Below are 8,348 nucleotides of genomic sequence, written 5' to 3'. Positions count from 1 at the left end.
CCTGGTGTCAAGTGATCCTCCCACCTCAGCCTCCTGAATAGCTGGGACTACAGGTGCGACTTACCATGGCTGACTAATTTTTTTGTGTGTTGAGATGGGGTCTTGTTATGTTGCCCAGGCTGGTCTGGAACTCCTGGGTTCAAGCGATCCTCCTGCCTCAGCCTCCAAAAGTGCTGGGATTACAGGCATGAGCCACTGTTCCCAGCCTGCTATTTTATTTAATTGCATTTATGCAACAGAAAAGAAATACAACAGAATACACAATTCTAAGTAAATATCTATTTTTCATGTTTTTATGTTCAAGTAATTTATATGTTAGATTGGCAAAAATGTAAAAAGCCAGACATTTCTAACTGTTAGCAAGTGAAGAGTATCTTATATACCGTTTATAGAGTACAAATTGGTACAATTACTTTATGAAATAATCCAGCAATGTCTAGTGTATTAGTTTTCTATTGTATAATAAATTACCATAAATATAGTATGTTAAGACACATTTATTATCTCACAGTTTCTGTGGACCAGGAGTCCAGGCACAGTTTAGCTATTTCCTTTGCTTGGGATCTCACAAAACTGCTATCAAGGTGTAAGTCAGACTGTCTTCTCATCTGGAGGCTGACCTCTCTCAGGCTGTTGGCAGAATTCATTTCCTTGTAGTTGTATGACTGAGGGCCCTGGCTTCTTACTGGTTATCAGCTGGAGGCTGCACTCAAGTTCTAGAAGCCATCTGCAGTTCCCTGGCATGTGGTCTTCTCCATAGGCAGTTCACAACATGACAGCTTGCTTCTTCAAGGCCAGCAGCAAATCTCTAGCTCCAGTCTGGAAAGACAATCTTATATAATGAAGAGGAATCATGGAGGTGACATCCTATCATCTTTGCCATATTCTGTTGGCTAGAAGTAAGTCAAAGGTCCCACCTACACTCAAGGGGTGGAGACTATATAGGCAACACCAGGGACCAGAGATTATGGGGGCCATCTTAGATTTCTGTCTAATATATACAGTAAGGTTAAAGATGCAATGTCCTAGGATCTAGCAGTTTCCCTATATACAGTAGAGATGTACAAGAATGTTCATAGCAGCATTGTTTGTGATAACAAAAAATACTGTTCTATAATTTCAAATTTCTCAAAATATAAAATGATATTGTCAGAGAGACATTAGCTTATAAAACATCATGTACAGTAAGATAACACTTTTGTAAAAGTAACATACATAGGACTTCAACTTCCAGCAATGGCCTACTGTTGTTTTCAATCAACCTTTCCACTACAGAGAACAACTGGACAAAATATAAAAACGTTAATGTACTGAAGAGCTACCAAGGAAGTGAGAATTTGTGAGTGCAAGATCTGAAAGAAAAAGGAAGCCACCAGAGGTGAGCCTGATATTTGTCATCATTTTTCCAGAGCTAAGGTGATTACTGACTCTGAAAGCAGTGGCTGAAAAAGTGAGCAGAGCTTATGGTTGTCTCATGGGCCTTAGAAGGCCCATCAAAGAGAAGAGCCCCAAGTAAATGCCCCAGACTTTTGGATGGGACCATCAAGGACTAGCTAGGATTAAGGGTGAACTGGAAATAAATTAGCTTTCCCGAAGACTGAAGACCAGCTCTGAATAATCAGTCTTACCTCCTTATTGGAATAAGGTGATCTGTCTTCAGTCTAGCTGTGGTCAGGCAAACTTGCCCTTAAGTCTCTCCTGGTGAACACACCTTCCCTTTCCCCAGCCACATTGCTCAAACTTAACTCTGATCTTAGTAAACACATCGCGGGAGAATGCTGATGCAGCAGAGTGAAGTCCAGGACAAATGAACATTGCATAACCTAGGATTCAGGTAGAGTGGTCCTCTGTCTTCTCCTCTTCCCTGGGACATTTATAAATGTACTAATCTACCTCATCTCTTTTACCTTGCTTCTTGGCATATGTTTTAAATCTATCTACTATTCTGTGACCCCTGCTAGGCTGGCTTCAGTTTTTCTTTTGAAGCTACTACACTTGCTCCCCCAAAGAATTCCATCAAATTTAACATTAACAATCATTTGCTCCAAGTTTTCGTTTGAGAGCACTTGAGAGTAAAACGAGTATTTGTGTTTCATGTAGTTTCTTAATTATTATTATTATTATTATTATTATTTTTTGAGGCAGGGTCTCACTCCGGTTGCCCAGGCTGGAGTGTAGTGGCGCGATCTCGGCTCACTGCAGCCTCATCGTCAACCCCGGGCTCAGGTGATTCTCCCACCTCAGCCTCCCCAGTAGCTGGGACTTCAGGTGCCCGTCACCACCCCCGGCTAATTTTTGTATTTTTAGTAGAGACGGGGTTTTGCCATGTTGCCCAGGCTAGTCTCAAACTCCTGGCCTCAAGTATTCCAACCGCCTAGGCCTCCCAAGGTGCTGGGATTACAGGTGTGAGCCACTGCACCCGGCACTTAATTATTTTTGATACTACTCATACATTATCAAGCAAAGGGGATGGGAGATAACTAAAAAAGGAATGTCCAGAAGCTTCTTGCATTCATGCTGCATGTGAGCCCTTTAGACACGAGGCGCTGACCTACTAATTTTGTAATACTCCCTCAGTCTTCAATCATTCCATCATTCATTCCATCAACGCGTATTAGTTACCTACTTTGTTAGAAGCTATACAGAGGTGAACATCGATCCGCCCTGGAAGAGCTTAGCAAAGACAGGTTTGTACATATAACTTTCTCCAACCTTTGTTATGGTCTGCAAACCTCCTTCTTAGCGAGACCCTCTCCTCTCCCCGATCCCCGACTCTTCACAGGCTGGGCGAGAACCGCTAGGAACGTGCAGCGAGAGAGCGTTACAAGACTACGTCTCCCGGCAGCCTCTGCGGCAAGCGCCGGAGGGGCGCGCGTAGGCGCTCGGGCCGGCCCCCGCACGCAGGCGCACTGCGAACGCCGGCTGAGCTGAGTCTTGCTGCTGGGTGCGCGGCGGCGGAGAGCGAGGCCTGCTGAGCACCGCCGAGGCGCGGGCCAGCTCTTCGAGGTTGTGCGCGGGAGCGGCACGGCGGGCGGGCGAGCGAGGGCTCACTTCAGCGGTGGCACCGGGATCGGTTGCCTTGAGCCTGGTGAGTGCGGGGGCTTTGCGGCCCCGGCCCCTCCCCCTCCCGCCGGCAGATCCGGGCAGTCCAGGAGGGACTCGGGAGAGGCCCTGGGGCGAGGGCGGGCGCCGGACGGGCCTCGAGCCGCGGTGCCTGGGCCCGGACGCTCGCCCCGCGTCCGTGCGTCACGGGCCCTGCTGTCCTAACGGCCGCGCGGCCGGCGGAGGAGAGGGTGGGGGTGGGGAGCCCTGGTGTGATCGCCATCGGGAACGCCGGTCGAGGCGGGGCGGGGCGGCGTGGCGCGGCGCGGCGGCAGGGCTGTAAGCGGCGCCGGGGACTGCGGAGTGCCGAGGCAGCGGGCGGAGAGGAGGCGAGCGCGGAGCCTGCGCCGCGGCTGGGCAGCGGGCGGGAGGCGGGGGTGGGCCGTGCAGAGCGCTCTGACAGAGGCAGGAAGGAGCAGGGATGGCGTGTAAAATTTCTAATCCTGGCAAGAAGGGACCGTCTTGGGAATTCACAAGTTACAGCCTGGGTCGGAGCCGGCGGCCCGGAGGGAGGTAGGGGAAGCGGGGCGGGGGGACGGGGAGGTGGAGACGACCGGCTGCAGTTTACAGATGTCATAACAACAGGGGCCTGGGGCGGCTGATTGGGGGTGTGGTAATTACAGGAATGACAGAACTTGGTCTGCACACCGCGTGTTAAAGTGGCGATGCGAGGGAAACAGCTAGGTATCAGATTAAGCTCACAACTGGAGGATAAAACTGAAGGATGACTGGAGTCAAGGGAGTCGTCATGAAGTAATGTTTTTAGGATTGGGTCGTGTTCCACTTTTAAGTGAAAGCATTCAAAATATTTCGTTTTTAAGGTTTCAACTCGGAACAAACGATTGCTGAATTTTTGTGTTTTAAAGAGATGGGGTCTCGCTATGTTGCCCAGGCTGTACTCCCAACTCCTGAGCTCAAACTGGCCTCCTGCCTTGGCCTCCCAAGTAGCTGGGACTAGTCTCGGGCAACCACACCCAGCAATGCAGAGTATTTTTTTTTTTTTTCTGAAACGAGTACTTTCAAGTAATATTAACTTGAATTTCACCGTTTTTTTCTTAAATAAACGGTTGCTTAAAAATCTCTATTAGTAGATAAGGTGATTCCCCCCCTCCTGTTTTTTTTTTTTCTTAAGAGATGGAGTCTTGCTTTGTTTCCCCGGCTGATCTGGAACTCCTGGCCTCAAGGCATCCTCCCCATTACCTGGAACTACAGGCGGTTGCCACCAACAAGGCTCATTCTCGACATTGTTTTTTTCTTAACTAGCTTTTGCATTTGTAATATTTTGAAAGCAGTTCACAAGTTATTTTTCCCTCCTTTTTAAAGATTAAAGAGATGAAAATTTAATTTTTCAAAGGAAAGTAAGAATGAGTACTGTTGTATTTTTACTGAAATAATATATTCCTGGAAGGCACTGTTTTATGGATAGATGAGATGTAAGAGAAAGTAAAGGAATTAACATTTATTGAGTTCTTTTTCAGGTATTGTGTTAAATGCTTTATATATATTAAAAACATTTAAATCTGAAATATCTGTTAATTTTTCTATTTTACAGATGAAAGCATTGACAATCAAATGTTAAGTAACTTACCTGAGGTCTTCTAGCTCTTGTTGAGAACAACCTTAGAACCCAAAGTTACTGCCATTTAAATTCTCTCCTTTCATACTTTTTCGTTGTGTTTTCTTTATTTAATTCGTTCAATCAGCGAATACTTATAGCGTGATCTTCTAGATTTGGGGGGATATAGTCGCGATCAAAACTCACTGTCACTGTTCTCATGGAATTTATAGTGTAGCGGGGGAAGCTAATATTACAAACATTGACTGCATAACATTTTATCAGTTATAGTTGAGTAGCAACTGTAAAGCACTCTACTAAATAGTAAAGGCAGTTGAAATGGAAGCAGACAACGTAAGCCTTGAGGAATTTACAGTCCTGTAGGGCAACAAAACATACATTTATGAAAACCTAGAATAAACTAAATGAGAAAGGTATCACCTAAAATCACTGTTCTTGCATTATGTTATTTTTTATTTTATTATTTTTTCTGGGGTTGGTGTGGGGGACTTGCTCTGTTGCCCAGGTTGGAGTGCAGTGATACGATCTGGGCTCCCTACAGGCTCTCTGCAATCTCCGCCTTCTTGGTTCAAGCAGTTCTCCTGCCTGAGACTGCTGGGACTACAGGCGCATACGGCCACACCCGGCTAATTTTTTGTATTTTAGTGTAGATGGGGTTTCACCGTCTTGCCCAGTCTGGTCTCGAACGCCTGAGCTCACGCAGTCCGCCCTCCTCGGCCTTCTGAAGTGCTAGGATTACAGGCATGAGCCACTGCGCGCAGCTGCATTATGTTACTTTATAAAGTGGTTCTCACAGAAGTTTCTTCACAGAACTATGATTTAATATACATCTTATCTAGAACTGATACATACCAAAAGGGGCCATGAAAAACATATTTTCTTTATTATAATCTAATGAAGAAATTTCTGATTTATTTATTGGTTCCTATAAAATACAGACCTTGGAGACAAATTCTTCCTAAGACCCCAGTATTAAGCTTTTTTTTTTTTTTAAACAGATGACTGGTTTTATTAGATTGTTTTGTAAGCCATCCTGTTTCTCCATACTTTTGACTGTCAGGAGGCTCAGAGCTGTGTTCAATTTTTATAATTTTCTTTAGTCTCAACTTTGTTAAAAATTATTTTATATGTAATCTGGAATTGCTGTCAGTTGTTTCCTGGATTATTTTCTTTATTCTCTGTTGCTCTCGATGGTCCTTTTCCCTTTACATTTGAGAATAGGATTATATCCTATTGTTTTCATCTTCAGTGTTTTAGCAGTGTTTGTTGTATTAATGATAAAATAGAGTTTTAATGATTTATGAAGTCTGTGCTTTTAAGTCTGCCAGATTGTTTTTAGATGTATGAATACTGTGTATAAAATCAATTAAGACCTTTGATTGGTCTTGCAAGTAAAGATGACTGACCTAGTGATAAAAGATAACTCTTTGTTTTGTTTTAAGGTATCTTTGTACTTTGCATGGTGTTACGAATTTAGCCATAATACGGAAGAAAACATTGGAAGTGGTGAATAGTTAATTAGCTGATTTGGGCTGATTTCTCTCTTTTGCTGTGGTAAGCAGGAGATGGCCTCAGGCCAACTGGAGACCAGATAGGGCCGGCATTAGAAAATTTTGAGGTTGTACATTGGAAGAGTAGGGATGAAGACTATGGGAACGTACGTTTCTTTCTTTTTTTTTTTTTTAAAGATGTTACAAATCTACAAAACAGAACATGAAAAAATGGTTCTGTCCAAGTGCTGTAGACTAATTGGGACAGTTCTTGAAAGCAGGCAGTAATCCAGAATGTGGATAATGGGGATAATCTCCTTCATATAACAACAGTAATGCTGCCCTTCATATACAAAGATAAGTCTGCTTACTCATCATGATTGATTTTCTAGCGTGAGGAGGGATATGTGCTGAGTTGTCCATGAGTCCCTATATACTCTGTGAGCAACAAGGCAGCTTGGGGTCAGAATAGGCGTTTGCAGCTAAGGAACAGAAAGACCTGCTGAAAATACTAACATCTGTTGATGGGTCAGGTTCTGCATCAGTTGCTTTCACTTAATTGTTCTTGCAAAACCATTTTGAGGTGGTGATTACATGTGCAAGGTGATTGGGTAACTTGCCTTACTTCACAAAGTAGTGGAGTTGAGATTCAAATAGGGCTGTTTGTACTGTGTTCACATTGATCGTTAAAGATCAGTTTTAGCCGTTCAGTCTCTTTGGCAAAACAAACTAGATGTAGTTTGTTTAACACCATGAAATAATACTGAAAATCTAATATAACCATTGTGAGATTGTTCAAGTTCCTTGTTTTGTCAACATTAAAAAAATAAAAATTTAAAATTAGAATACCTGAAAAAGCAGCTGTTCCTTGTCTCAGCTTCTGCACTTGAGAAGCTACCATTTTCTTTCTCCTAGCTGTTTATGTTTGCTTTCATATTTACAAATACAGTGACTTGCTTTTACTGCTATTTCATGATACAGCAATTATAGATATTATTGGCTTTCTTCTAAGTAAGATGATCCTTAGTGTTTCACATATATATTCACCTCACCTGCCACATGCACACACTGACTCTACCATCCTCCAAATATAGTTACAGGTGTTTATTAAACCAATATTTAGTGTTTACAATATTATAACTATATAAATGTTCACAGCTGACCCATGTAGAGTACTATGATATCATTTCTTCTCTTGATAAATTTTTGTTTTTCTAGAAGTTAGTATTTTTTGTTGTTGTTTGCTTCATTTCGTGAGACAGCTAACCTAGAACCTCTTAATGCAATTAGGACTAGTTACTTTCTAGTCCTATTTCATAGTTGTTTTCCTGGGACTTCTCTTTTCATCATCCTTAAAATTATTTGCCCTCTCTAGTACTGGTTCCCATTTACTGTTTCCTGTATTTTCTTTTTTGGTTTACTTCCTTGGAGTACGTTTTTTAGTAGCTTTCTGAGAAAGGATACATGGAAAACAAAAACTTTTCTGACATCTTACATGACTGAAAAAAATTTTTATTCTGACTTCGCATTTGATCGATAATTTGGGTATAAAATTCTGAGCTGAAGGTAACTTTTACTTCAAGTTTGCAAGTCGTAGTTCTGTTGTTTTCTTTCTTCCAGGGTTACTGTTGAAATCCGAAGCCAATCTGATTCTTCATTTGTATGTGATCTTCCCTTACTGACCCCCAATCTCTAGAAGTTTTTAGGATATTTTTAACCCTTGAAGTTCCGTGATGATATGTCTAGGTATGGGCCTTTTTTTGTTTAAGGGCATTCCATGGACCTTTATAAGCTGGGAGTTCTTGTCCTTTAGTTCTGGGAAGTTTTCGTTATTATTTTGGACGTTAGGTAAAAACAGTTTTAGAATGAATTATGCTTCTCAGTTCTTGTCACACATCAGGTCATACAGGTCCTTTAAATTTTTCTCTTAAACTTCTGAGCCTTACGTCTGTTACCTCTTCTTATGACATTGTGATTGGTAGATTCCTTGATTGTATATGAAACTGATAGGTGACAAAGTGCTAACATCCCTCACTCTCAGCGCCTCCTCGGCCTCAGCGTCCACTCTGGCGGTGCTTGAGGGGCCCTTCAGCCTGCCGCAGCACCGTGGGAGCCCCTCTCTGGGCTGGCTGAGGCCGGAGCCTCCTCCCTCTGCTTGGGGATAGGTGTGGAGGGAGAGG

General features: G+C 43.0%; 1 protein-coding gene across 1 annotated transcript in view; it reads left to right on the top strand.

The window, feature by feature from the left end:
- Positions 1–2,984: 2,984 nt before the first annotated feature.
- Positions 2,985–8,348, top strand: part of KPNA1 (karyopherin subunit alpha 1) — a 100,371-nt gene continuing 95,007 nt past the window's right edge. The window contains exon 1 of the mRNA XM_007985606.3: positions 2,985–3,088. The gene's annotated coding sequence lies outside the window, so the exon portion shown is untranslated. The remainder of the gene's footprint in view (positions 3,089–8,348) is intronic.

The sequence above is a fragment of the Chlorocebus sabaeus genome, chromosome 22, assembly GCF_047675955.1.
Source record: "Chlorocebus sabaeus isolate Y175 chromosome 22, mChlSab1.0.hap1, whole genome shotgun sequence".
In the NCBI taxonomy this organism is placed as follows: domain Eukaryota; kingdom Metazoa; phylum Chordata; class Mammalia; order Primates; family Cercopithecidae; genus Chlorocebus; species Chlorocebus sabaeus.
This window is presented reverse-complemented; position numbering and strand designations above follow the sequence as displayed.